The 26510-nt window shown below is 48.7% G+C and overlaps 1 pseudogene; it reads right to left on the bottom strand.

The window, feature by feature from the left end:
• Window positions 1-4901: 4901 nt before the first annotated feature.
• On the bottom strand, window positions 4902-23820 carry LOC115932704 (anthrax toxin receptor-like; annotated as a pseudogene).
• Window positions 23821-26510: the final 2690 nt, after the last annotated feature.

Here is a 26510-nt window from a genome sequence, read left to right as displayed (position 1 = left end):
CCTCTCTTCCACCCTCCCAACCTACTCTGAGCAGGAAGCTCAGGGAACCTGGCATTCTGCTGTCCAGTCCATCACCTGAAACAATAGAGAGCACCTCAGTGAGCAAAGGTCAAATATACACCCACGCGCTTATGCCACAGCCAGTAGTTAGTGAGCATCTCTCAGGCATCAAAACAGTGAGTAAATACTAACACTTCAAATAGATCCTTTAAGAGAGCATGCTGAAATTCACCAGAGACATGACAGGAATCACAGACAGCAGAGGAGAGTAAAGCCTGCAGAGCTGGGACCCCCATGGAGCAAAAAGAGGTTCCCTAACACCGAAGTGCCACCTACTGGCCTGCAGGTTGAACTGCACAGCCCAATAAAAAACAGAAGTGCACAGGGCTGCAGGAGAAAGGCCATAACCTCTACAGTGACACCCTCAAGGCGGGGGGAGGGAGAGATAACAGAGAAAATATCCCACATAAATGAAAATAAATTTGAACATAAGAAGTGTCAGCTCCTCCAGATGAGAAGGAACCAGTGTAAAAATTCTAGCACCATGAAAGATCTGAATGTTGTGACAACATCAAATAATCACACTAGCTCTCTAGCAATGAGCCCCAACAAAAATGAAAACCCCAAAATTACAGATAAAGAATTAAATGTATGGATTGCAGGGAAGGTAAATGAGAGCCAAGAGAAAGTTGAAAACTAACACAAAGAAACCATGAAAGCAAACCAGGAAATGAAGGAAGAGATAAACACCTTTAAAACAACAACAGAACTTCCGGAAATAAAAAATACACTTAAAGAATTTCAAAATACAGTTAAAAGCTTTAATGATCCAAGCAGAAGAAAAAATTTTCAGATCTTGAAGACTGGTATTTTGTTAACATAGTCAGACAAAAATATAGAAAAATGAATTTTAAAAAAGAACAAAGAAAGATGGGATTTTCACCAAACCTATAACTTATAGACATTCCTGAGAGAGAATAAGAAAAAGTAAGCAAACTGGAAAACATATCTGGGGGAATAATTCAGGAAAATTTTCTTAATCTTTCTAGAGAGGTAGACTTCAAAATATAAGAAATTCAGAATACACCTATAATTTACAGAATGGGAGAAAATATTTGCAAATTATGCTTCCAACAAAGGACTAATATCCAGAATATATAAGGAAGTCAAACAACCAAACAGAAAAAACCAAAGAACTTCATTTAAAACTGTGCAAAGGATATGAACACTCATTTCTCAAAAGAAGAAATATAAGCAGCAAACACATGAAAAAATTCTCAACATCACCAGTTATTAGAGAAAGGCAAATTAACACCACACTGAAATATCATCTTATACCAGTCAGAATGGCTATTTTTAAAAAGTTAAAAAACAACAGATGTTGGTGTGGATGTAGAGAAAATGAAACATTCATACACTGATGGCGGGAATGTAAATTAATTAAATATCTATGGAAATCAGCTTGGAGATTTTTCAAAGAACTAAAAATAGAACTACCATGTTACTCAGTAATCCAACTACTGGGTATCTATCCAAAGGAAAAGAAATCATTATATAAAAAAAGACATCTGTACTCGTACATTTAACTCAGCACTATTCACAATAGCAAAGTCATGGAACCAATCTAAGTATCCATGATTGGTTGACCAGATAAATAAAATGTGGTATATATACACTATGGAATATTATGCAGCCATAAAAAGGAAATTATGTTCTTTGCAGCAACATGATGGAGGTGGAGGCCATTATCCGAAGTGAACTAACTCAGAAACAAAAAATCAAATACTACATGTTCTCGCTTATAAGTGGGAACTAAACAATACGTATACATTGACATAAGGATGGAAATAAGGTGGGAAATAAGAGGGTGGGAGGGGGATGAGGGCTGAAAGACTGCCTATTGGAAACAATTTTCAGTATCTGGGTGATGGCTACACTAGAAGCCCAATCTCCACCAGTACACAATATATCCTTGAAACAAACATGCACATGTGCCCCCTGAATCTAAAATTTAAAAAGGCAGCCCACCTGCAACTCAGTCCACCTGCATGACCAAGGGTTGTGCCCACTTTTCTCCCTTCACTAGGGTGAGGAGCTTCTGACTGATGCCAAACCCGGGAGATCAACTCAGCTGGAGTGGAGGAGGCAGGGCTGGAGTGGCCCACAGAAGGGTGGCTGGCAAAGTTCCCTCTGCCTGCTCCTACTGTCACTGTTCAACACAGAAAGCCTGGGAGGGTCCCTGTGGGTGGCCAGGGTGGAGGGGTTCTCCCCTCTGATGTCCTCTAAGCTCGCCTTCTTAATCTATGACTTCCTCCCTTGAGGGATGAGGAAGGATGACAGGCCCTAACTTGAGTTCACATTGGCTAAACTCCAAAGGCTCTCAATCCCCCTTAACAAACATATGTTGATTTCACCAGGATCACATACAACTCTTCATGAAATTGCACATGCATTTCTCCTTATGGGGTCACAGAGCCACAGAGATGGAAAGCAGCATCTTCATGTTTACACATGGGTTAACACAGGAGCACAGACCAGCTGCACAGAAGTGGGCTTGAACCTCCCAGGGCAGAAATATAGTTGTCATTAATTAGAGACAACCCAATCTGAGGAAGAGATAAAATCTCTCTACACTTTTAGGTTATTTTAATTCCCTTTCTTTTTCCTATCTATCTATATATCTTTTTATTTATTTATTTATTTATTTATTCTGAGATAGGGTCTCACTCTGTTGCCCAGTCTGGAGTGCAGAGGCTAGCTGCAACCTCCACCTACTGGGCTCAATCAATCCTCCCACCTCAGCCTCCTGAGTAGCTGGGACCACAGGCAGGCCATCATGCCTGGCTAATTTTCATATTTTGGGTAGAGACGGGGTTTTGCTATGTTGTCCAAGTTGGTCTTGAACTCCTGGACTCAAGCAATCTGCCTGCCTTGGCCTCCCAAAGGCCTTCCATAAGCCACCATGCCTGACTTCCCTTTCTGCCTAATGAAAGCTTCCCTACACTTTTCCTGGTGTCATGAGTATAATGAACATTTTGTCCCTGAGCCTTGAGAGACACACAGTTCCAGGCACATTGTAAAGTTGCGTTGGCTGCTCTGGCACATTTGTATATGGCTGTAGGCATTAGGCAGCTGGGCCAGGCAGTCTAGAGCCAGAGGGTGCACTGTCTGGCTGTCCATCCATTCCCACACCTGCACAGACATGTGATCCACCTCTCTGGACCCTGCCTATGGGGCCGCACACAGGCCATGCACCTGCTGGCCAGGCACCAGGCACCCTTGTCATAAATATCTCCACCTGTCCAGCAATGAGGTGGGAACACTCAATTCTTTGTGAAAATCTCGGTATTTACAGTACCAGAAGTGTGTGTATTTTGTGAAACAAAAACTCTCTAAAAAACAAAGCAAGACAAAAAATTGATGAAGCCAGGCCTCCCATTGCAGGAAGAATGTTGAGAAGTGAAGTGTGGAGGGGTGGCATGTTCTCTTTAGCACCGACGGTTGCTCAGGGAATGAGCCTCAAAATGGAGAAAAACCAAATGACTGAGTCCCATCCACCCCCAGGGCTCCAGTGCTCTCTTCCATTTCCTCAACATTGACCTGGCTTATTTCTCTGGACGCCTTGTGCAGGGCGTTGTGTGCCTGGAAAAGCCTCTCATAACCAGCTTGGGAGATAGATGTGCAGACACAGACGGGAGAGGCTGGGGAAGGGTGGGAGAGGCCCGTTTCCCAACATCGCAGCTGGCAGGACCCAGATGCAGAGTCCAGGCTGTGGCAGGACAGGAGGGTGCAAGACGGAGAAAGGGGACAAGAAAGAGCAACTCCTTGGGATGACAGCATTGAAGGTCAAAGTCATGCAACCTAGAGAAAGTCCCCAAAGCCCTACACATATAGGCAAGCCATTGTGTTGAAGCCTAAAAAAAAAAAACAAAAAACAAAAAACAAACAAAAAAAAAAACATGGAGCAGGGACATTGCCATCCAAATTAGTCAATACTGTTTAAAACCTAAACCTGGTATATTTTTAACTTGTACTTACCTTTCAAAAATTCTATGGAAAAGCATAAATATTGCATTCTAGTAGATGGGGGAGGTGGAGAGCAGTTGATTTACTCTCAAGATAGATGAGGTATGACTGGACAACCTCAGCCACAGCCCCCCAGGGGGTCCCCTCCTCATGCGCTCAGGGGCCCCATGTGAGGTGCCCTTGGCCTGTGTGGGTGGCACCTCGGGCTGTCCTGTAGCCACTGTCTGCACACGCTGGATGGTAGGATCCTGCCTGTTGACACTCATCTCTGTTGGGGCTGTGCTTCTTTCTTTGGGGACAAATGACTAAGAGGGGAAGTTTATCTTCTCTAATGAAATGAGGAAAATTTGCTGAAGTTTGCTTGGTTTTGGGGACAGTGTGGGGTATCTAGAAAGAGAATTCACATTTTCAGAAAGACACTCATTGCCTTCTGGGATACATTCAGAATTTGAGTAGCCAAAAAAATGGAAAGCAGGGACAAGGGTGTGAGGAGTATAGGAAATAAAATACACAAGTATTTTTCATTGCAAAAAAAGCTAGGGAGGGAGATACAGCATTGAATTCATATTTCAAAGACTTTGGGGGCCTTTTTTTAGAGAGGAATTTGGCCTAAGACCTAATGGTCCCACCCTTTGGTGATAGATGAAGTTGGGGCTGTTAGGAGTGGAATGAATCCATGTCTGGCATCCCCATGGCACCAGGGTGCTGTGTTCTGGCAGGTGCAGTATAAATCCAGCTCATTCAGAGGACAAGCTCCCTGGTGACAAACTCTTTGGTTGATCAGCAAGAATTCAACTCCTTTGACCATAAACAAAGACTCAATGTATATGTCCAGTTCAGCAACAAAGGCCTGTTAATCTTGGGTGTATGGTGCCTTAGAAGTTGGGTTCTAGGGGAGGCAGTGACAAAGGGGGTTCTGCAGTGTGCCCGAGAAGAGCAGGGAGCAGTGGCAACATCCTGGAGGGAGGCCTCGGGCACCTAGCGGGGAGGAGGTGGCACCTGGGGGAGCAGGTGACGGGGAGGCACTCTCAGCTGGGTTGAAGGCAGCTCTTTGCGTTGCAGAAACTGTGCTTGGGAAAAGTACTCCCAGCTGTGTCTCAGGCACATCCTTGGGCTGCAGGGAGCCTGTGGTAGGGAAAGGCACTCCTGGCTGTGTAGAAAGCAGATCCTTGGGCAGCAGGGACCCTGTGTGCGTTGGGACTGTGCAAGGGCTAAGCTGAGGTACCTTCTCCATAGGGAAGAGAAGAGAGAGAAGGTCACTGTGATGGCATTGGAATTGGGCTCAGAAGGCTGCAGTTGCCTGGCTCAAGGGGTGGGGCCAGGACCCATCGGGACCCACAGTGTGGGCCTTGCTGTGCTCCTCCTCTCTCCCCTGGGTGCTGCCTCCAGCCTAGACTCCTCCTTCCAGACCTAGCTCAAGTGTCAAATGTCTCCCCTGCCTCTCCAGGCAGCCCTGGGTCTCTGACTCTGGACTCCCTCACTTGGGGTTGAACTTGTCTTCTTCTCCCTGGTAGCCAGGAGGAGCCCCCAGTTACCTCTGTAACCCAGCATGGCCTGGAAGGCTCTAGTGAGCATGTGGAAGGGATGAGCACTCACCACAGCCCTCAAGGCTGGCTCCAGGGACCCTCGGGCGCGTGATGAGCTGAGAAGGCAGCAGCTCCACAGTTCCCTTGGTTTGGGAAGAGGATGATCCAGACCCGTAGGAACATCTAATTCTGTCTTGCAAAAGCAGTTGCTTTGCTTTCATCCTGGGCACACACTGGTGTAGCCAATCCACCACCCACACAGCTGCAAGCCACACAGAGATTGTCTTTGTGTTCATCTGCGATGCCTTTCTCTCTGCTGGCTTCTTATGCTCATGATTGGGGCAACCCTGTCTGAAGACTTGATAGGGCCTTTCAAAAAGGCCCTCAGGGTCACTCTAAGTAAGGTCAAAGAGACTGGGGTTCATTCCTGCCTCTAATCACAGGCAAGTCACTCAGCCTCTTGGGAATGGCTTTTCCATCTCTCAAATGGGTCCAGCAATACTAAACACGGATTGGTCACCCCAAGTCCATTCTTCCTGTCTTCCTTACTAACGAAGCCTGCTTTTGTTAAGAGAGGAAATGTACTCAGCTGTAAAATGACCTTTTCCTGGTCTCCCTTGCTGAGCAGCATAGCCATGTGAATGCACTCTGGCAGTGGAGTATAAATAGGAATTGTTGGGCATTGCTTTAAAGAAGGCTGCTTTCCCTTTTTCCTTCTTCTTTCTGCCTGGAGTATGAGTGTGATGGCTGGAGCTCCAGAAGCCATCTTGTAAGCATGAAAGCAAGTTGAAAGCCTGGCCTTTTCAAGGAGAATTTTTAGGTTTCCCCAAGGCTGTTCTCTTGGGGGCTTAGCAGGCAGCGAATTAGATAACAGTCTTTCTCAGAGCCCCTCAGCTTTCCATTTCTTAATTTGCCTAAGCTGTCCTCTGTTTCTGGAATGCTCTTCCTAACCTTGTCTGCCCAGTGAACTGCTGCTCACCTTTTCAGACTCAGCTCCAGAGTGGCCTCCTCCAGGAAGCCCCTTATCCTTGCTCCCAGCTAAAGTACCACCCTTCTTGGTCTTTCTGGTCATCTCCTGGCTGAAGGCTGAGCCGGTTGTGGGAAATGCCATGTCCTTGTAGATGTGCCTGTCCCTGCTCTGCAAGCATGAGGACTGTAACTGCATCCCCTTCAGCACCTGTGGCTGGAGGGCTGCAGCAGGATCCCAGGATGCCAGTGGGCATATGCCACTTTGCCTCGACCTCCCCATCTGTGATGTGGCGCTGATGATGCCCACAGACCACAGCAGAGGCAGCAGCCCATCAATGCTTTTGGTTTCCCTGGCATGGGGCCTGTTCAGCTCCTTCTCTACTCGAGGCCACCCTTCCCAGGCTGCCTGGAATCCCAGGGGTCCCCTGCCAGGCCAGTCTCAGCCTGATGGTCCCAAGGAAACCCTCCATTCCTCACAGGTGTTCCACAGAGCGTGCAGACTTTGAGCTTGCTTGAACCTGTCATTCATGCATAAAGCCTCCCCTTGGGCATGTGAGTGGCAAATGCCTCAAATGCTGGATTCCCTTATGGAGACGGTCTCTCTCTTAGTGAGAGGGGCCCTTCTCCCCTCTAGGCCCCGTCCTGGGACCTGCCCTCTCCTGCCCCTGCCCTGCTAGTCCCCATCCAGGATGATGCTCACTTTCCCCTCGTGTCCCCTCAGACCCTGTCCTGAGCCACCTGTGTCTGCAGCTGCCTGTCCACCCTCCTCCATGCCTGATTGGGCTCCTGCCACCTTTTCAGGGATTCAGGCTTCCTTCTTAGTACAACCCAAGTGTGTCAGCCTGCTCTCCCTGGCTCCGCCCATCCCCAAATCTAGTCCTCCCAGGACCATCTTCCCTCCCAGCTCACACCCTCCAGAGAAGCTCTGCACTGCTGGCAGAATCCAGTCCCTCCACCCAGCCTGCACGTCAGGCCATCCCTGCCAGGCTCCTGGGGTCTCCACACCCTGCCTTCAGGCAATCACAGCCCAGCTACAAGAAGAACTGGCCATGCCCTGGCACCTTCCCTCGCTCCTCTGCCTTGAGGGCTCTGTTCCTCTGCCTTAAGGGCTCTGCTCCTCAACTCTCCATGTTGCACATCCAAGCCCAGCCATCCTGTGCCTCAGCCTCAGCTCTGATGCTGCCTCTGACAAGCTGACTTCCCTGAAGGGGAGCACCCTGGTCCCAAAGCCCCAGAGCACTAGAGCTGAGCCTCTTTCTCTTTCTCCAGACAGCCTCTCTCTCTCCTTGCAGCAGAGTTGGGGACTCCTTCACATCATGAAACCCTCAACTTCCCTGCCCCAGGTCACACACCAAGTTCAAGGCTGAGCACAGAGCAAAAGCAACCAGAGAGTCCATGGGCTTGGCCCAGACCTCAGCCTGGAGGCACAGGGACAATTTCTCTCCACTTCTCCTTTGAGCCCAAGAAGTCTCAGCACCATATTCCATCCGCCACTGCCCCCTGACCACAGGCCAACCGGACCCAGAACACAGGACACTTCATGAGGATGTCTGGGCCACAGTCCCGGCCTCACAGAGGTGGCTCTGTCAGGGGGGCTCAAAGCCCCACCTCACTCTTCCTGGCACCACCCAGACTATAAGGCCCAGACAAGATCTCACCTGCTGTTCAGTGCTCTCTTCTGTCCACCCAGGCCTCAGCTTCAACCCTCTTGCCTCTGAGCAATCCCTGTGTGCAGTGAGGCCATTGTGTTCAAACCTTCTTCTGGCGTGGTTAGGAGGCATAGTGGGAACCAGAAAGGATAATGCCACTCCCAGAAGGAGATGGCCCCTCCTCCTGGCACTGCCAACCCAGCCTGGGGGATCTGTGCTGATATTGTGAGGGGCTGCCTGTGCTAGTTTTTGTGGGAGGGGAGGTGCCGGCTATGGGGTTCCAGGGTGCCGGGGGCCTGCTGACTGCCGACCACTCATTTCTCCCTGCCGTATATCAATTTTGACACCAGTGCTGAAGTCCTACCAGGGACATTCCAACTTCAGACCCTGTATTGTCTTCCTTTCTTCTCCTAATGTTTGTCTTTCTTTATTTCCAGAGCTCCTCTTTCTTTTTCTATGCTAGGCACTTTATACACCTATTCTTCTTTACTTCTCAGAGTAAAGCCCTGCAGAAACACTGAGACACAAATAATGGGTGATCAATGCTTTTCCTGGGTTGGGGGCTAAGATGGTCATCTTTCCAGGTGTGAGGAGAGAGGGTGAGGCAAGGTGGGGACACAGCAGGCCACCTCCTCTTCACAACAGGGTGAGAGATAAAGGGTAGGTTCCCCTCTCAGTATTCTCCCTGTCAAGCACTAAGAGGAGTCTGGCATGCATTTGCACAGGAGGTTCTTAGATGTGCTGGTGCTCTCCTGGTGTCCCGGACAGCTGATGAGCCAGAACTGTCCACATCCATCCTGATGCACCTGCCACCAGGTGCAGACCACTGGCAGACAGGCCTAGATTGGATCTGGCTATACAGGCTCACCTTGCCATTCCCTTAGCCTTGCCATAGCATAGCCTAGCATTCTTTATGTCTCCATTTCATTTTATCCTTATTTTTGAGACAAGAAAGATGAAAGTTGGAGAAGCTAAACCACTCTGAGCCATGTTCTTCTATGATTACCCTTGGAAATGCCAAAGGGGTTTCTCACTTCTCCACAGTTATGCCCAAAACAGATTCCTGTTCACACATGTCATATCTGAAATGTTTCCTTGTGAAGCAGAAAAACAACCAAAAGTATATTCAAAGGACCGTGTCTCACTAGAAATACTCATTCATTCATTCAACAGAAAGCCCTGTATCTGTGAACCCAGATGCAAGACAACAACTACTTGTGGAAAACATACTCCTGTCAACACTGACCTGCAGGGCTGGTGTGTGCCTGTCTTCCACACCCTGCGTCCGTGTGACACTGACTATCATCATGAACAGATTGACAAGGACAATATATGATTTCCTACCTTTGGTTCACCAACTCCAAGCTGCCCCAAAATATTCACACTGGCTGTATCTTCTGCTTGAAAGGAATCCCCCAGATTTTTACTCCACTGACTTCTTATCATTTTTTCTCAGTTTAACTGTCACTCCCTCCCTCTTCCTCTCCTTTTCTCCCAAAAGAGTCTTCTCTGGCCAACCAGGCATTTGTTGACACATTAATAACTTTTAATCCTTTGGACAGTATCTGTCACCATCTGACTCTCCCTAAGAAAATGTAAACCTGCCATGAAAGTGAGACATTCTTCATCTGGTTCATTTTGTCATCCCAGCACCTGATGTGGAATACATTTTTGCAGAATTAATGAATATGAATAAATCTGTGAATATTTTCCTTTGAACATTTTTCCTTGTGACAAAGCTGGTCTTGAAATTAAGGAAAAAATAAAAAATTTTCCACTGCTTTTATGCTTATCTAGACCTCTAGAATAAGGATTCATGGATAATGAAATCAAACTTGTATTTATTCTAGTTATTATTAGTAATTATATATGTGTATATATATAATCTCATATATATTTAAATTATTTTGTATATATTTTAGTGTATTATGAAATCAGGCTTTTATTTGAGCTTTTCCCCAATAGCTTGCCAAAGTTTACAAAAACATTTGTGTTAAATCAAACTAAATATGACCTAAGAAAACCTCTGTAATTGCATACTTGAGTTCTCACACATGAACTGCAACCTAACAAACTGAAACCCTAAATGAGAAGTCTGCTTCTGTAACAATAGCTGAGTCTTAGCCAATCACAGCAGCCATGCTTCAACCACTCATAAGGAGCCAATTGTTCAAACCATGTTCAAATAAGGCAAATGCCAAGGTGTAGCTAATCCAGATGTTTGTACTTCACTTTCATTTTCTGTATGTCATTTCTTTTTCTGACCATACATCATATCTGACCATATGGTAGCCACAGACTCTCTCTGAATCTGTTCTGATTCTGATGTTGTCTGAGACACATTTTTTTCTTGATCAGTTAAACTCTGTTACATTTAATTTGTTTAAATTTTTCTTTTGACAGATTTGGTGTCAGAAGATAAGTAAAACTGCAAAAGGCTGGAGAGGCTTCAAGATGGCTGACTACAGGCATCAAGAACTCACCTCCTCCACAAAGAAAAATAAAAATAGCAAGTAATCACACTTCAAGAAGAACATCTAAGAGCGAATGCTAGAATTCAATAGATAAATGATGGGAAATAACTGAGGCATGAAAATGGAAGAAAGTGAGGCAGCAAGCTTGGCTGGGATTGGCTGGGAACCCAGAGTGGCTCCCTAGTGCAAGAAAAAGGTAAGTGAGAGATCCACAGCGGTTGACATTCTGACCATGGATTTTATAACCATAGCCAAAGGGAAACCCCTCAACCCTCATAGGCCCTGAGACTAGCATAGGAAGGTGCCTAGAGACCATGTAACAGCATTGCTTCAGAGGGAGCTCATGTGGGTCCCAGTCCCCAGGTCTTAGGCAGCTGTAGCTCTCTGCCATTTGGAGAGCCCAGCCACCACCAGACTGCATCCTGCACTGGAAACCAACAGCCCCTGCATTTCCACATCCCTAGAGTCCCACTGACATCTCCCTGTGTTCACGTGTAGGGCTTCAGTAGTGCAATGCCAGTTGGACCCAGCAGAGCCTCCCTAGCACTCTAGCACACACAGTGTCCTGCATCTTGGGGAATGGACAGTGCAGCACAATAGGGAGGCTGCCTCCCCAGTGTGCTGAGAGGCTGCCCTCAGAGAAAAAGGAGCCAAAGTGTGGGTTTCTTAGAACTTGAAAACTGTCTACCTGGGGCAGTTATCATGGACAGCAACCCTGTTCCCACCCCAGCAGTAAGGCTGCCATGCACATGCCTTGAGGGCAGGGTCTGCTACTGCTCACTGCATCTGTTGTTGTTGTCACTGGGGCCAAAGCACATGCCACTTGACAGTGACTTTGCCCTTTTCAGCAGCAGAGCCACTGCATACTTTCATCCCCTTTACTACTGGTTTTCCCTGTTGCTGCTGCTACCACTGCTGCTGCCACCCCTCAACAGCTAGCAGCTGAATCTCACACTTCCCAGATCCTGAGAACTCCTGCCTATGGCTGGAGCCACTGTAAGCAACCTGCCTATGGCCCAGCCATTTGCACATACCCTGAGGACAGTTTCCCCTGGCCCACTGCTGCCACTGCCACAGCCACTTGAGCACTCTGCCAGCAGGGCCTGGGGACCCCTCCATTTTGCCAACCACAGCCGTCACCTGAGTGTTCCATTGAGGGGCCTGAGGATACACCCACCCACCCTGACACTGCTTACCTCAGTGCCCAAGCACACTGCCTGGGGGCCTAGGGATTATCCCCACTCTGTTCACCATTGCTGGCCTCTATGTACTCCTCCTAGGGGCCTGATGATGGACCCACTCAGTCTACCACTACCACCACAGCCAGCATCCATTTGCATGTACCACTTTGGGTTTAGGGAACTGGCCTACCCAGCCATCACTAACACTGATGTGTGTTGCTTCAGAGCCTTAGAGTTGCTGTGTTGTTGCTATTGTCAACACTCACTCCACACATGCTGCCAAGGAAAGGACCTGCCCACTGGCCAGGCCTACCACTATGACTGCCAGCACCCAAGCCAGCCACATGGAGGCCTAAGAACTGGCCCATTTGTACCTGCTGACACTAGTGCCTGTGTACACTGCCTGGGGTCACAAGGAGAGGTACACTTACCCTGCCACTGCCACCATCAGGGTTTGAGGGCACACCCACCTAACATCCCCAACCCCAGCAAAACATCATCATATCCTCCACTAACAACCACAGCCTAAGCCACTAGGGAAATCACACACCACTGATACTGCTTATAGGTGAAGAAATCATAGAGAGACTACATTACTTCATACACTTAGAAGCAAAGCTAAAGTGTCCTACCCAATAAAAACCATGGATATATCTTCAGGAAAAAGCCAATCCAAAATGTATGAAGAAGCAACTGTTACAAAAGATGTGCAGATATCAATGTAAAACACAAGAAACATGACTAAACAAGGAAATATGACACTTCCAAAATATTACAATAATTCTTTAGCAACAGATTTCACTGGAAAAAAAATTTATGAAACGTGGGAAAAATAATTTTTAAAAATGATATTATAAAAGTTCAGTAAGATACAAGAGGACATAAACAATACAAAAAGTTAGAAATCAACTGAGGATATGAATGAAAAATTCACCAGAGAAACAGATATAATAGAAAAAAGAATCAAACAGAAATTCTGAAAGTGAAGAATTCAATGAACAAAATAAAAATTTATCCAAGAGCTTCCACAGTAGAGTGGAGCAAAAAGAAGAAAGCATCTCAGAACTTGAAGGCAGACCTTTTGAAATAACCCAGCCAGAGCCCCCGTCCCCATGCCCTACTCACACAAAAGAATAAAAAACAATGAACTAAACCTACATAACATACGGGACACTATAAAGCAACCAAAAACAGAAATTTGGGGTGTTCCAAATGGTGAAGAGACCCAAGGTATAGAAAACCTGATTAACAAAATAATAGGTGAAAACTTCCCAAATTTAGTAAGAGATTTAACATTCAGATACAAGAAGTTTAGAAATTCACAGGTAATTAAAACCTCGAAAGGTCTTTTTCACAGCACATTATAGTAAACTGTCAAAAGTCAAACAGAGAATTCTAAAAAGAGTAAGAGAAAGGAAAAAGCTCTGGTCACATATATAGGAAGCCCGATCAGACGAACAGTTAATTTCTCAGCAGTAACCTTATAGGCCAGGAGAGAATGGAATAATACAGGAGAGAATGGGATAATATATTTCCCCCCTAAAAAGGGGGCAAAAAACCTGTCAGCCAATAATACTATACCTAACAACATTATTCTTTATTTTTAAAAAATGTGAAATAAAGTTTTTTCCACACAAGCAAAACCTGAGGGAATTCATCATCACTAGACCAGCCTTAGAAGAAATACTTAAGGAAGTCCTATGCCTGGAAGTGAATGAATGATAGCTACCATCATGAAAACATACAAAAGTTTAAAACTTGCTGGTACAGTAAACACAGAAATAAGAAAAAGAACTCAAATGTTACCACTATAGAAAACCAGCACACCACAATGATAAACTACAAGAAAGAAAGGAAAAATATACAAAACAATCAGAAAACATTTAACAAAATGACAGAAATAAGTCTTCATATATCAATAATAACCTTGAATGTAAATGGATTAAATTTTCCACTTAAAAGATAAAATCTGGCTGAATGAATTTTGAAAATGCCCCAACTATATGCTGCATACAAGAAACTCACTTCACATGTAAACACATGTAGACTAAAAGGAAAGGAATGAAAAAAGATATATCACACAAATAGAAACCAAAAGTGAGTAGAAGTAGCTACACTTATATCAGATAAAACAGACTTTAAGACAAAAGCATTAAAAAGTGACAAAGAAGGTCATATTATATAATGATAAAGGGATCAATTCAGCAAGAAAATACAACAATTCTAAAGATATATGCACCCAACACCAGAGCCCCCATATACATAATGCAAATATTATTAAATCTAATAGACTTCAATACAGTAATTGTTGGGGACTTCAACAGTTCACTCTCACCATTAGACATGTCATCTACAAAGAAAACCAACAAGGAAAAAATAAATTCAACCTACAGCTTAGAACAAATGGACCTAGGAGACATCTACAGAATATTTCATCCAACAACTGCAGAATACATTTTCTTCTAATCAGCAAATAGAACATTATCCAAGACAGACCATATGTCAGGTCACAAAACAAATCTCAACAAATTTTTAAAATATCAAAATCATACCAAATACCTTCTCAGATCATCATGGAATAAAGCTAGAAATGAATAACAAGAGGAACTTGGAAAATGTACAAGTACATGGAAATTAATCAATGTGATTCTGAACAACCATTGTGTCAATGAGGAAATTAAAAAGGAAATCAAAACATTTGTTGAAGCAAATGAAAATGGAAACACAACATACCCAAACATATGGTATACAGCAAAAGCAATGCCTAAGAGAGAAGTTTGTAGCAATAAAGACCTACATCAAAGAAGTAGAAACATTTCAAGTAAGCAATCTAATGACGTACCTCAAGGAATTAGAAAAGCAAGAGCAAACCAAACCCAAAATTAGTGTAAGGAAAGAAACAATGAAGATCAGATCAGAGTAAAACTAAATGAAATTGTCTAAAAATACAAAGAATCAATGAAAAGCAAAGTTGGTTTTTTGCAAAGATAAAATGGATAAACTGCTAGATAGGCTACCCAAGAAAAAAAGAGATAAGACCCAAATAAACAAAATCAGAAATGAAAAAGGAGACATAGTAACTAATACTACAGAAATACAAAACACATCAAAAACTATTGTGAACAACTATTTACCAAAAAAGTGGAAAACCTATAGAAAATGGATAAATTCCTGGACACTTACAACCTACCAAGATTGAAACAAGAAGAATCAGAAAACGTGAACAGACCAATAATGAGTACAAGATTGAATCAGTAATGTGAAAATTTACCAACAAAGAAAAGCCCAGGACTGTATGGCTTCACTGCCAAATTCTACCAAACTTATGAAGAAGAACTAATGCAAATTCTCCTCAAGTTATTCTAAAAAATAGAAGAGGCCTCATTCTATGAGGCCAGCATTATTCTGATACCAAAACCAAACAAGAACGCACCAAAAAAGGAAAACTACAAGCCAATAACCCTGATGAACATAGACACAAAATATCCTCAACAAAATACTAGCAAATTGAGTGAAACAGCACATCAAAAAGATAATCCCGCCATGATCAAGTGGGATTTACTCTGGGGATGCAAGGATGATTTAACGTACACAAATCAAAAAACATGATATATCACAGCAACAGAATGAAGGACAAAAACCATATGATCATCTCAACAGATGCAGAAAAAGCATTTGATAAAATAAAAAAAAAAGCTTTTTGACAAAAACTCGTGACAAATTAGGCATAGAAGGAATATACCTCAACATAATAACGGCCTCATACGACAAACTCACAGCTAACATCATATGAAATGGGGAAAAGCTGAAAGCTTTCCCTCTAAGAAGTGGAACAAGGCAGGGATGCCCACTTTCACCACTCCTATTCAAAATAGTACTGGATATCGTAGCCAGAGCAATCAGGCAAGTAAAAGAAATAAAAGGCATCCAAACTGGAAGAGAGGAAGTCAAATTTTCCCTCTTGGCAAATGACATGATTTTATACTTAGAAAAACCTAAAGACTCCACCAAAAAACTTCTAGATCTGACAAACAAATTCAGTAAAGTTGCAGGATACAAAATCAACATAAAGTCTGGGTGCAGTGGCTCACATATGTAATCCCAGCATTTTGGTGGAAGGATTGCTTGAGCCCAGGATTTCGAGACCAGCCTGGACAACATAGTGAGATGCTCATCTCTATTATAATTTTTAAAAATTGTTAAATCAACATACAAAATTCAGTAGCACCAATAATAACAGAGCTGGAAAAGAAATCAAGAAGGCAATCCCATTAACAATAACTACAAAAGAAATACCTAGAAATAAATTTATCCAAGGAGGTGAAAGATCTCAACAAGGAAAACTATAAAACACTGATGAAAGAAATTGAAGAGGACACAAACAAATGGAAAGACATCCCATTTACACAAACTGAGTTTGTGTGAGCCCTGAGTTAATATTGCTAAAGTGATCGTACTACCCAAAGCCATCTGCAGATTCGATGCAATTACTAAAAAAAAATACCAATGCCATTTTTCACACACCAACTCCACACAGACAGTGACCTCAGCCGGGAATGGATTTTTTTCTGATCAGCATCATCATTTCTCACTCAGTGTTCAGATGACGTTGAATGAAATGACGTTATTCAAGGACCTGCCATGTGACATTTTGCACTGTAGAGAGATGCACTTGCAGGTGTTTCCATAGATCACTCTGACAGCAGGACATGGGGTGGAACCTGACTCAGACATGAGCCTCCCCTCAGGTCAGTTCACAGCCCGGCTCTACCACTCAACAACCCTGCCACGTTGAGCCTATCACTAAACATCAGAGCCTCGGTATCCACAGCTGCGAAATGCAGACAGTAGTGACTACCTTGCAGGACAGAGAGGTGGCCATGCACACAGTAAGGACCTGGAGCCAGGCTGTTGGATGCTGGTCCTATTGCTTCCTGGCTGTGTGACCCTAGGCAGGTTACCTAACTTCGTAGGGCCTCTAGCTTCCTCCACACAATAGAGTTATGGCATATATTAGTTTGTGGAATGTAGTTGCAACAGTGTCTGGCCCACCTTAAGATCTATATGAATGGCAGCTATGAGCCTTCCTGGGTGTTGTGAGAATGAAATGAGATCCAGTTTCTAAAGGGCCTCCTGCTGTGGTGCTCACACGAATTAAACTCACCGGAAAGGCTGTTATATCATTGTGGGCACTATATTTGGTGACAGAGAGTAAGGTTTCACACTATTAGCCTGACTTTCCTGATGGATCGAGTAATATTGTTTCCCATTAACATAATGAGCATCCACAGGATAAGGTGAAGGAGAATCCTCAGCATGGATGGGAGGTAGAGTTTGGCTCAAGAGACTCGGAGTTGTGCTGCTTCATTTTGTATGAGTGTGTAGTGGGGATGGCCTGGAAGAGGACACTATCAAAAAATTTATTCAGGGAACTGAAGGTGATGGAGCAGGGAGACACACTCAATTTATAACAAAAAAAAATTGAAATTAAACAAGACTGACTGCTTTTGCCACAAAAATGCTGAGGTTTTTGGTAAACTGAGCCTTGGAGAATTTCCTGCATTATTATGCGCTGAAATGCAAAAATGTTTGGATTTGCTGAAACAATAAACTAAACAAGGTTTTAAAAGGCAGCAGCTCCTCTAAATTCGACAGCACACTCCAGTCGAACAGGCTCATCAACTTCCCAAGCTTATCGCACCCCCAGGTCAGCCCACAATGCCAAGTCAGGAAGAGGAGTTTGGAAATAGCCTCCCCACAAGGCCGGGCATGGATGGAGAAAGAGGCATGCACTGGTTCTGTCAGGATCCCCCAACCTGCTGAGGTCCTGAGTGAATCCCTGTCTGAGGGGAGATCCTGGAAGAGGTGTGTGCAGCACACAGGTGGCCTCTTCACTCTGCAGTGAAGAGACAGACAGCCTATGCCTGTCCTGGCAGGACGTCTCACTGATGCCTCCACAGCCGTGCGGTTGCAGTTGGGCTGCCTGGCTGGGGCCGAGCCACCCATCCAAACCTGGTCTCCAGTGGGTTCTCACTGAGATGCACTCTCTCTCCTCCAGCCTCAGGGCTCCTTCTCACTCAGGGACCCCCTGGCTCAGGCAGGAAGGTCACATTCCCAGTGTCTCCAAGCAGAAAGCTGCTGAGCTCACCAGCAGCCTGGCTGGTGTCTGGCTCTGTACACTCATGACTAGGCTTACAGTCTGACCCTGTGGCTCTGAAATGGGCTGAAGGTCTCAGGGGGACGCGTCCTCTTTAGTGCATGATTCACGTTAGACCCTGGGGCCAGCACACTGAAGGCTTAAAGAGGAGAACAGGAACTCTTGTCAGCCTGTCTGAATTCTTGGGTACCTGACAGAAATCCTACAAGACACTCAGTCGGGTGTTCATGACTACAGTTGGGAAGGACAAGGTCAAATTAGGTTGTGGCAGAGGAGCTAGAAGGGAGCCCAGGTCTACAAGCCACAGCTATGGGCCTCCCTGGGTTAGGGACAGATCTGGGGTTGATTTCTGATAGCCCTGGAGACAGCCACTTGTGGCCTTGGGCAACTTTCTGGGCCACTCTGGGCCTCTATTTTGCCATTAGTAAAATACAGATTGTCTCTCCTGCTGGAGAATTTCAGGATGAACTTCACACAACAACAGCGGAAAGGGCCTGGCAGAGCCCTGGGCAGTGGTAATTGCCCTCCTTAATGCAATTACTCTGCCACCCTCCCCCAAACTTTAGCTGCTTTTGGGAATGGGACAATTTCAGAGACTTGCTCCATCCCCTATCTCACCACACTGGGCAGTAAGGCCATTTCTGTCCCTTTCCCATGCCCACCCTCCCGTCTCTTGCCTTCCCTCTGCTTGAGGTGCCCGTTTTCACACCCCACAGTGGAGCTCTGTCCCTTCTGCCTGAGCCTCTCGCTGTTCAGTGCATAAGGCTGGACTAGTACTGTGTGACTGGAACCGGGCTGTAGCAACGTGGAGAGGCCTTATGGGACCTCAGATGGAAAGTGGGCTTCTGTGCAAGCGTGGCTGGGATTGAGAGCCCTGTGCAGAGGCACAGAGCCAGGAGCCCAGCGGCCGGAGGAGCCCTGCATGCCTCTGACACCAGCAATGCCCTGCCAGGTGTCAGCACGCCTCCCAGGAGCTCCCGGCCCGTTTCTTATCAGCAGCGCCCAGAGGCTTGCAGCCTGCAAGGCCTTCTCAGTGCGCAGCCACCTGGCCACTGAGAGCGCATGCTGACCTGATGCAGGAGGTCTGGCCAGTGCAGGTCCCTCTATAAACCCTGGGGATGAGATCGTCTTCCAGGTGTAAAAGGCTGGACTGTGGGAGGCACAGGCAGATGAGCCCCAGGCCCAGCCAGTAGCAGGGCTCTCCAGGGACCCAGGGCCTGAGCAGAGAAGCCCCTTGGTGCTGATCCGAAAGGAGAGCAGTGCAGAGTAAGGGCAGAAGCCAGGCCCAGGGCACATCCAGCCCTATCACTCGCGGGCTTTAGGAGCAAGGACATGCCACTTAATATCTCAGTGCTTCAGGCCCCTTCAGTAAACTGGATAATAATAGCACGTAGGTACAGTTACTGGGAGGATGAAAACAGTGAAAGCATGGCCTAGGCTAGCAACTGGCTCACAGAGGACTCTGTATACTACTGAGGCCTCGTTAATAATTATTAGTCCTCATTCATAATAAGTTACAAAGAGAAAATCTTAACAATTTCGTCCTCCCCATGGTCCCAAGGCAATGATACAGGAAGGAATCCTTATTCCCTGTTAGAACCAATGTTGCCCCGACAACGCTGTCAGCCATCCCAACCAGCACTTCTGACCCCAGGGGACCAGCAAAGGAAGTGCATGGTCCCAAGTCCAGAAACGGGCTGGGAGGCCCATGGGCACCGTTTCTGTGTGTCTTGTGCCGTCCTCTTTGGCAGACGCTTGACATGGCTCTCTGAGCCACAATCCCAGAGGACAGCAGTCAGGGAAAAAGCAGTGGCCTTCTCTCCATCAAGTGTGTCCCTGTGCCCCAGCTCACCTGGCCCCTGTGCTGACACCACATCCATGGCACCTGGCAGCAGCTTGGGTGAGAGAGGTCACGGAAGATATCCAGATTGCCCTGAAAAGCAACGTGGCCATGATGAAGCCATGCAGCCTGGATGCCTTCCCAGGACCCCCCAGCCCCCCATGGCTCTGTCCCAAGGAACACACCCAGACAAAGCTCCCATTTCCCCCTGGGGGAGGGGCCTGGCAGGGTTGCATGTTGGAGACATGGTCACTGTGGCCACAGAAAGTTTTGGAATCTGGACAAAAAAGTATTTTGGTTGTAGGAAGAAGAAAAGCCAGGGGCAGATTCATACAAAAAGTCCAAAGGCGGGAGGAGCCTGTGGTTCCAAGCAGAGGTCCTGAAGGGGAGCATGAGTTAGGCCTGGGGGCCCAGCATGGGGGCCTGGGCAGGAGCTCATGGCAGGGAGAAGGAGCCTTGCTGCTGGGGCACACAAGGGGAAGGCAGGTGAGAGGACCATGCCCTGCTCAGGGAGTAGGTACCTGACACCAGGGAAGAGAGAAGAGGAAGGCAGAGAAAAACAGGCCAGAAAGCAGCCCAGGACCCACGGCGGGCAGCCCCTTGGCCACTCGGTGCTGCAGTCAGGCCTTTCTGGGCTCCGGTGGGGATGGGATGAGGGCTGTCTGTTGCAAGGCAGTGCAGGCCGCTGGCAGGTGACTTCCTTCCCCTGGAGACATGTGCCCCACACTCTGAGGAGAGACAGGCCTGGCTTCCCCAGATGCCCACTGAGGCTGCAGAGGAGCCTGACCCTCCCAGGAGGAAGCAAGAGATCCGACCACAGACAGAGCCAGGACCAAGGGGGAGAGGGGCAGAGCCAGGCAGGAACTCTGGGGTCCTTCTCCCTCAACATCAACCACCCAGGCGCCCTCTCTACCCCTGTGCAGGGCCCCCTGCTGCTGCCTGGCTGGGTTCCCCTCAGCAAGATGGGCCCTGGACCTGCCCATGAAGGAGGTTTCCTCAGGGAGAGTGGCTGTTGTGTTGGCTCCAGGGCTCAAGCTCCTGCACAGGTGTCTTGTGAGGGCGCTTTCAGGCCTCCACCTCCTCCCCTCCCTGCAGCACCTGTCAGCCCATCACAGCAGGCGACAAGCCCACTCAGTGACAGCTTTTCCTCACTGCCTGAAGATTCTGCTGCCCGGGCTGGCAGGTGCCCCTGGCATCCTTGCAGTGTTCATGGTGGTGAGAACGTGTGTCCGGACTGGTCATTTCTATTTTTTTTTTTTTTTTCTGATCTGCATGACCTTTTGTGACTCAGGTTGCCTGACCCATGCACCTGCAGGCAGGTGGTCTAAAGCCCAGGGCCATTGCCAGAGCTGAGGCACCCCTGTGGAAACCAGGGACTGGTCAGACATCAAAAGCTGCCACTGTACAGAAACATGGATCCTTCTAGAGAGGGAGTTCAATGTGTGGGGACAGACCTGGTGGTGCAGGGGACAAGAGCCCTCATATATGCCTGCCACTGGGGCACGAGGGTGAGGTGGGCATCTGGTTGCTCTTGGCATCAAGTGTCCAAAGTCCAGCCCCTGTAGAGCCGGCCTTCCTCCAGGGCCCAGGCCTCTGCAGTGGGACCCATCTGCCCCCTCCTCCCACAGTCCCAGCCTGGGGGTCGCAGCCCCTCTCCACTGTGCTTCTCACCTCTATCCTTCTCATCCAGAACACTCCTTGACATCTACGGCAACAAACAATCACAGTGGGGCAGGTGTTTACAGGAGCCGGGGGCAGAGGCAGTGGAGGCGGAGGTTGTGGTGGTGGAGATGATGGTATCTCCTGCTCTAGCTCCTAAAAAACAATGGTCTGCTGACTTTTCAGACAACTCTTAAGAGCAAGGGTATGGTGTCATTGCCTCAGCCAGCACCGGGCACAGTGCCGGCCACTCCCAGATGTGTGTCTGGGGAATGAAAGGACCAGTGAGAAGCCCACACCACAGGGGACCATCCTTCACGTGAGAAAAACGCAAACTCCTCCTGGTTTGCAGACATGGCTCTTCCCCTAAATGCTAACAACTTCATCCCGGTCGCCTTGGTTCTCCCAAGGCCAGCCTTGTTGGAGGAGGCCTGCCCTGGGGGCTGTGCAATGGTCCCAGCATTTGCAGGTGACTGTCCGCATCCACCTGGTTGCAGATGCAGCCTCCCTGGGCCCACTCTGCAGCACCGCAGAGGCCACCCTTGGCCAGGGAGGCCTGTTCCCACCCCATCCCAGGCTCAGGGCCTCCTGCCTCAGCTACTCACCACTGCCTATGGCCCCTGGTGTGGGTCCCCAGCCCAGGTGAGCCACAGCCTGCTCCCCGACTCCTGGCCCCTGTGTTCACTGGGCTGGTGTCCCTCCCAGCTGGGTGCTCGCCAGGCCTCCTTCACCCCTCAGCCCTGCAGTCCCTAGAAGCTAACCCCAGTCAGACCCTCGTCCCTGCCAGGAAACAGGAATCCAGAGAGGCCAAATGGAGCCACACCCGCATCCGGAGCCTGGGGATGGGGCTAAGCTCTGTCCTCTCCTCCCTCTGCTCTGTCCTCTGTCTGCAGCTCTCTGGGCTGGCTTCTTCCACCCCAGCTTCCATCACCCCTGACACTCTCCCTGCCCCAGCCTCCATCTCTGCTTTTGGCTCCTGCTCTGCCTTACAGGGGGCTCTTCCCACTTCTGTGGGGTGGACATTTCAGCCTCAGCCCCGACAAGCCAGGAATGTGAGCTGCCTGTGGGGAGCTTCATTTCTGTCCCTCACCAGCCCAGCATGGGGCCCAGGGGAAGCTGGAGCTCAGTAAAGACAGATGAAGGAATGGGGAAGGCACCAGACATGTGCCGAGATCCATGCTGGTTCCTCAAGGCACAGACAGCTGGGGGTTACAGCACTGTCCTCCATTTGGGCCATCAGGACCTCATGGGGGCCCCTCTCTTCCTCCCTCCACACAGAGGCCACCTCCTGGCCCTTGTCCATATGAGGCTTCCAGAAGTCTGGATTGTTGAGGCAGCCCTGGTTTCAGGGGTTCTGGGGTCACTTCTCTCTAGGAGCCAGGGCAGGCTTCAGCCCCATGTCCAGGACATCCCAGGCCAGCTCTCTGTGGCCAGCCCGGGGCAGAAGGCCCTGCAGAAGCCCAGGCTTGCTAGCCTCTGGGAACGTGTGGACAGGTCTGCAACTCCCTGGGCTCATGTGATGAGCTGGGAGCTGAGGGAAACTTCCTACAGGCGGGATCACGGGGCAGTCACATGTTAGAGTCCCTCAGAGGGTAGGCCTGTGCCTGGGCCCCAGGGCTGGGTGGGCAAAAATCACTTGCCTTCCTGCGGCACAGCCGCCAGACACAACACAGCAGCAGTGGCACAAGCAGCAGGGGCAGCACAAAATAGAGCCAGTTGCGAAAAATGCCCTGGCTGAGAAAGACAGCAATATGAACCACGCCTAAGGGACAGAGGAATGCCAGGCCTGGGAGGGCCTAGGTAGCCTCATCCTGGTGCCTACCACTTGGAGGCCCATCTGCCCATTCTCCCTTCTCTACAGGTGGTCCCACCTCAAGGCACAACAGTGGGGCCGGGGGTAAGGGATGCTCCCAAGGGAACTACAAACCCCTCCTCTGGCCCCGCTGAAAGTCTCTGCCCAAGAGCCCTGCCAAGAAAGTCCCGGAAGCTTCCACTGTCTGACAAACCCACCACAAAATCTCCAGGTACAATGATGGGCAAGGGTGGGGGTGCTGCAGCCAAGAGAGGTGCAGGCGCAGGAGCAAGGACAGGAGACCCGGGTCCATCCCCCACAGCCTCTATCCCCAATTCCAGGCTCTGCACCGTGGGCACATCCACACACAGCTCTGAGCCTCAGCCTCCACACCTCTGCAAAGAGAACGGGCCTCCCTCCCTGGGGGCACTTGTGAGGTTTAGAGAGCTCAGAGAAAGACCTGGCTCAGAACCAGGGCCACATGGGGTGTAAGCAACGGGAACTCTTCTCTGGGTGTTCTTCACAGTAAAGGGAACTTGGGCAGCATCCGTGGGAATACAGCTGCCCAGGCCTTCCCCAAATCCAGAGTTGTTTAGAGAGAAAGATGGGGAGGGCAGGGGAGGGCAGGGGAGGGCAGGGAGGGGAGGGGAGGGGAAGGGAAGGCAGGAGAGGGGAAGGGAAGGGAAGGGAGGGGAGGGGATGGGAGGGGAGAAGAAAGGAGGGGAGAGGAGGGGAGGGGGCCTGTGCTGAGAACCTGGCTGGCTGAAGGAGAGGAACCACCGAGGCTGAGCATGAAGGCCGCCGGTGAGGCTGGAGCCCCAGGGCTGCTCCTGATGTGCCTGTCACTGTGGAGCCATTAGTGCGTGGATTCCTGATGGGGAATGTGTGCGTTCAGCCTGCTAATCCATGCATGGATATGCAGGGACAGGCAGGGGTAGACCCAGAGGGAGGACTGTCAACACTGGTGCGTCCTCACAAGTAAGACAGGACACAAGGCGGTGGAGTGGGCTCAGGCCTCCCGCCTGTCCCTCCAGCACATCCTCCTCCCTATGCGGCCCTGGGCCAAGCTGCCCAAAGATGTGGAGCTCTGAAAAGCAGCACCGGGGGCACAGCACCTCCATTCTCAGGGGCCGCTTGGAGCTGAGCCCGGGTCCCAGTGCCCAGAGCCTCTCCTTCAGCAGCAGGAGGGGACGAAATGCAGGACCTGGTGAGGGAGCAGAGAGGGACATCTCAGGGGCCCGAGCAAGGAGGAGAGGCAGAAAGGAGGTTCAAGGCATCTGGGCAATGACAGCAGGTTACAACCAGGCAGGCTCAGGGGCCAGGGTCATGAGCAGGTTCAGGACCAGATCAGCAGCTGGGGCACCAGTTCAGTGGCACACGCACCCTGATGGCCGTGTGTGGAATCCTCCAGAGCTCCTGGGCCTGGGAGGTCCACGTGGAGAAGGTGGACACCCAAGAGGTACTGGACTCTAGCTCCTGGCAGACAGCCTCCCAGCTTCAACCACCTGTGCCAGCTGGAAGCCGGGTTGGAGCAGCCTCAGGTGCCTGCTGCACACGCTACTTTCTGGGACTGCCTGGAAACTGTCTGCCCTTTCTGTGCTCCCCAGGGTGTATCTCCTTCTAGTGCAGAGGCTCTGGACAGTCCTCATACGTGTTTGCAGCCCCATGCTGGTACTCACACATGTGGTGCTGGTGATACTGACATTGCTCTTGAATGTTTTGCCGTTGTTCAAGCTGACTTCAGTGAAGTACTCCCTAAAGCACAGAAAACACAGATGGTGAGAGCCAGCCCAGAGAGATGCAGTTCTTGACCTTGGCCAGTGGACAGCGTGGGTAATGAGAGGCCATTCCCCAAACGCTTGCAGGTAAACTCAGCAATGATGACCAAAGGGTAAGTGGGTCAGGCAGCGAGGGGCCCTGCATGGGGTCTCATGCCATTGTGACCGTGTCCTAAATGACCAGGGACCACTGCTTGGTGTCACCATCCCAGCTCTTCTGTATTTACAGAGTCTGTTGGCTTAACTCTGAGAAGCAACCTGGAGCAAAGGTACCATTCCTCAGGCAATCATCTCCTGCATCCTGCCCTCCTCACAGACCCTAGGATGCTGCAGATCCCTGAATACCTTGGGGGCCACCAACAATAGAAGGTGGAGAGGGTGCCCTTAGCCCAGTGGCAGACACGTGCCACCCCAGCAGGGGGGGTGGCATCCACATTCTGTACAGCTCACAGTGCCCAACCCTGACCCCCTGGCCTCCTAACCTATAGGGCCTCCTGCCAGGTTTTTCTATCTTTGGTCCAGGGCAAGTTTTGGAAGTCTTGTCCATACTGATAGGATGTTCATCTAAAATGAAATGACATGGGAAGAATGTCGATGCACATGTCTGACCAGTGTCTCTCCCCATGTCTGTCTTCAGCATGCAGAGCTGACCCTGAGGCCCAGGACCAGCATCTGGACTCTGCCTTCCTCTTACAGAGACCCCTGTGAGCACCCACCATACCCAGGCCCTGTGCAGCACTCTGCTGTGTAACAGGAACAGGCAGGCAGAGTCCCTGCTCTCAAGGGACTCACATTTAGAGATTGCATGGGACACAGAAAACAAAATTAAAAAAAAAAAAAAAAACCAGGACAGAACAGATGACAGAGAGTGCAATGTGCTGTGGTGTCCATGACCAGAGGAGGTGAGGGGACCAGAGGGGCAGGGACAGCCACTTCATTATGTGTGACTTCTCCTATCTTGTAGAGCCACAATTTCTGGTCTAGAGGAACATGAAATAATGCAAGGACAGGGATTTGCTTCAAAATACTCTGTGGTAAGGGTTCCAAGGAAAGCAGATGGGGGCAGGTTGAGAATTACTGAAAGTAGGTTTATGGCACAATTCTTGTTATTTTGTATACTGTTGAAAACTTTCATGAATAATAAATTCTCTCTGAAAAGGTGACATTTCAGCTGAGATTAAAAAGATGAGGAGCCAGCCAGGCAAAGATCATGTGCCAATGCCCTGGGCACTGGGCAGTGACTCGCTGACCTTGTCAAGGAGGGAAAGAGGTGACCCAGAACAGGGGGCAGGGCCTCATGGGCCCTGGAAAGGGGTTGGGGTTTTATTTCTTGTGCAGTGAATCTGTCCAGGTTGGGCAGATCCAGGATGTATTTTGCACATGGAGGCAACAGGACTTGCTGGTGGGATGGATGTGAAGAGGAAGATCGGAGGAGCCAAAGATGACATTTGAGTGTTTG

Source organism: Gorilla gorilla, chromosome 8, assembly GCF_029281585.2.
Source record: "Gorilla gorilla gorilla isolate KB3781 chromosome 8, NHGRI_mGorGor1-v2.1_pri, whole genome shotgun sequence".
NCBI lineage: Eukaryota > Metazoa > Chordata > Mammalia > Primates > Hominidae > Gorilla > Gorilla gorilla.
This window is presented reverse-complemented; position numbering and strand designations above follow the sequence as displayed.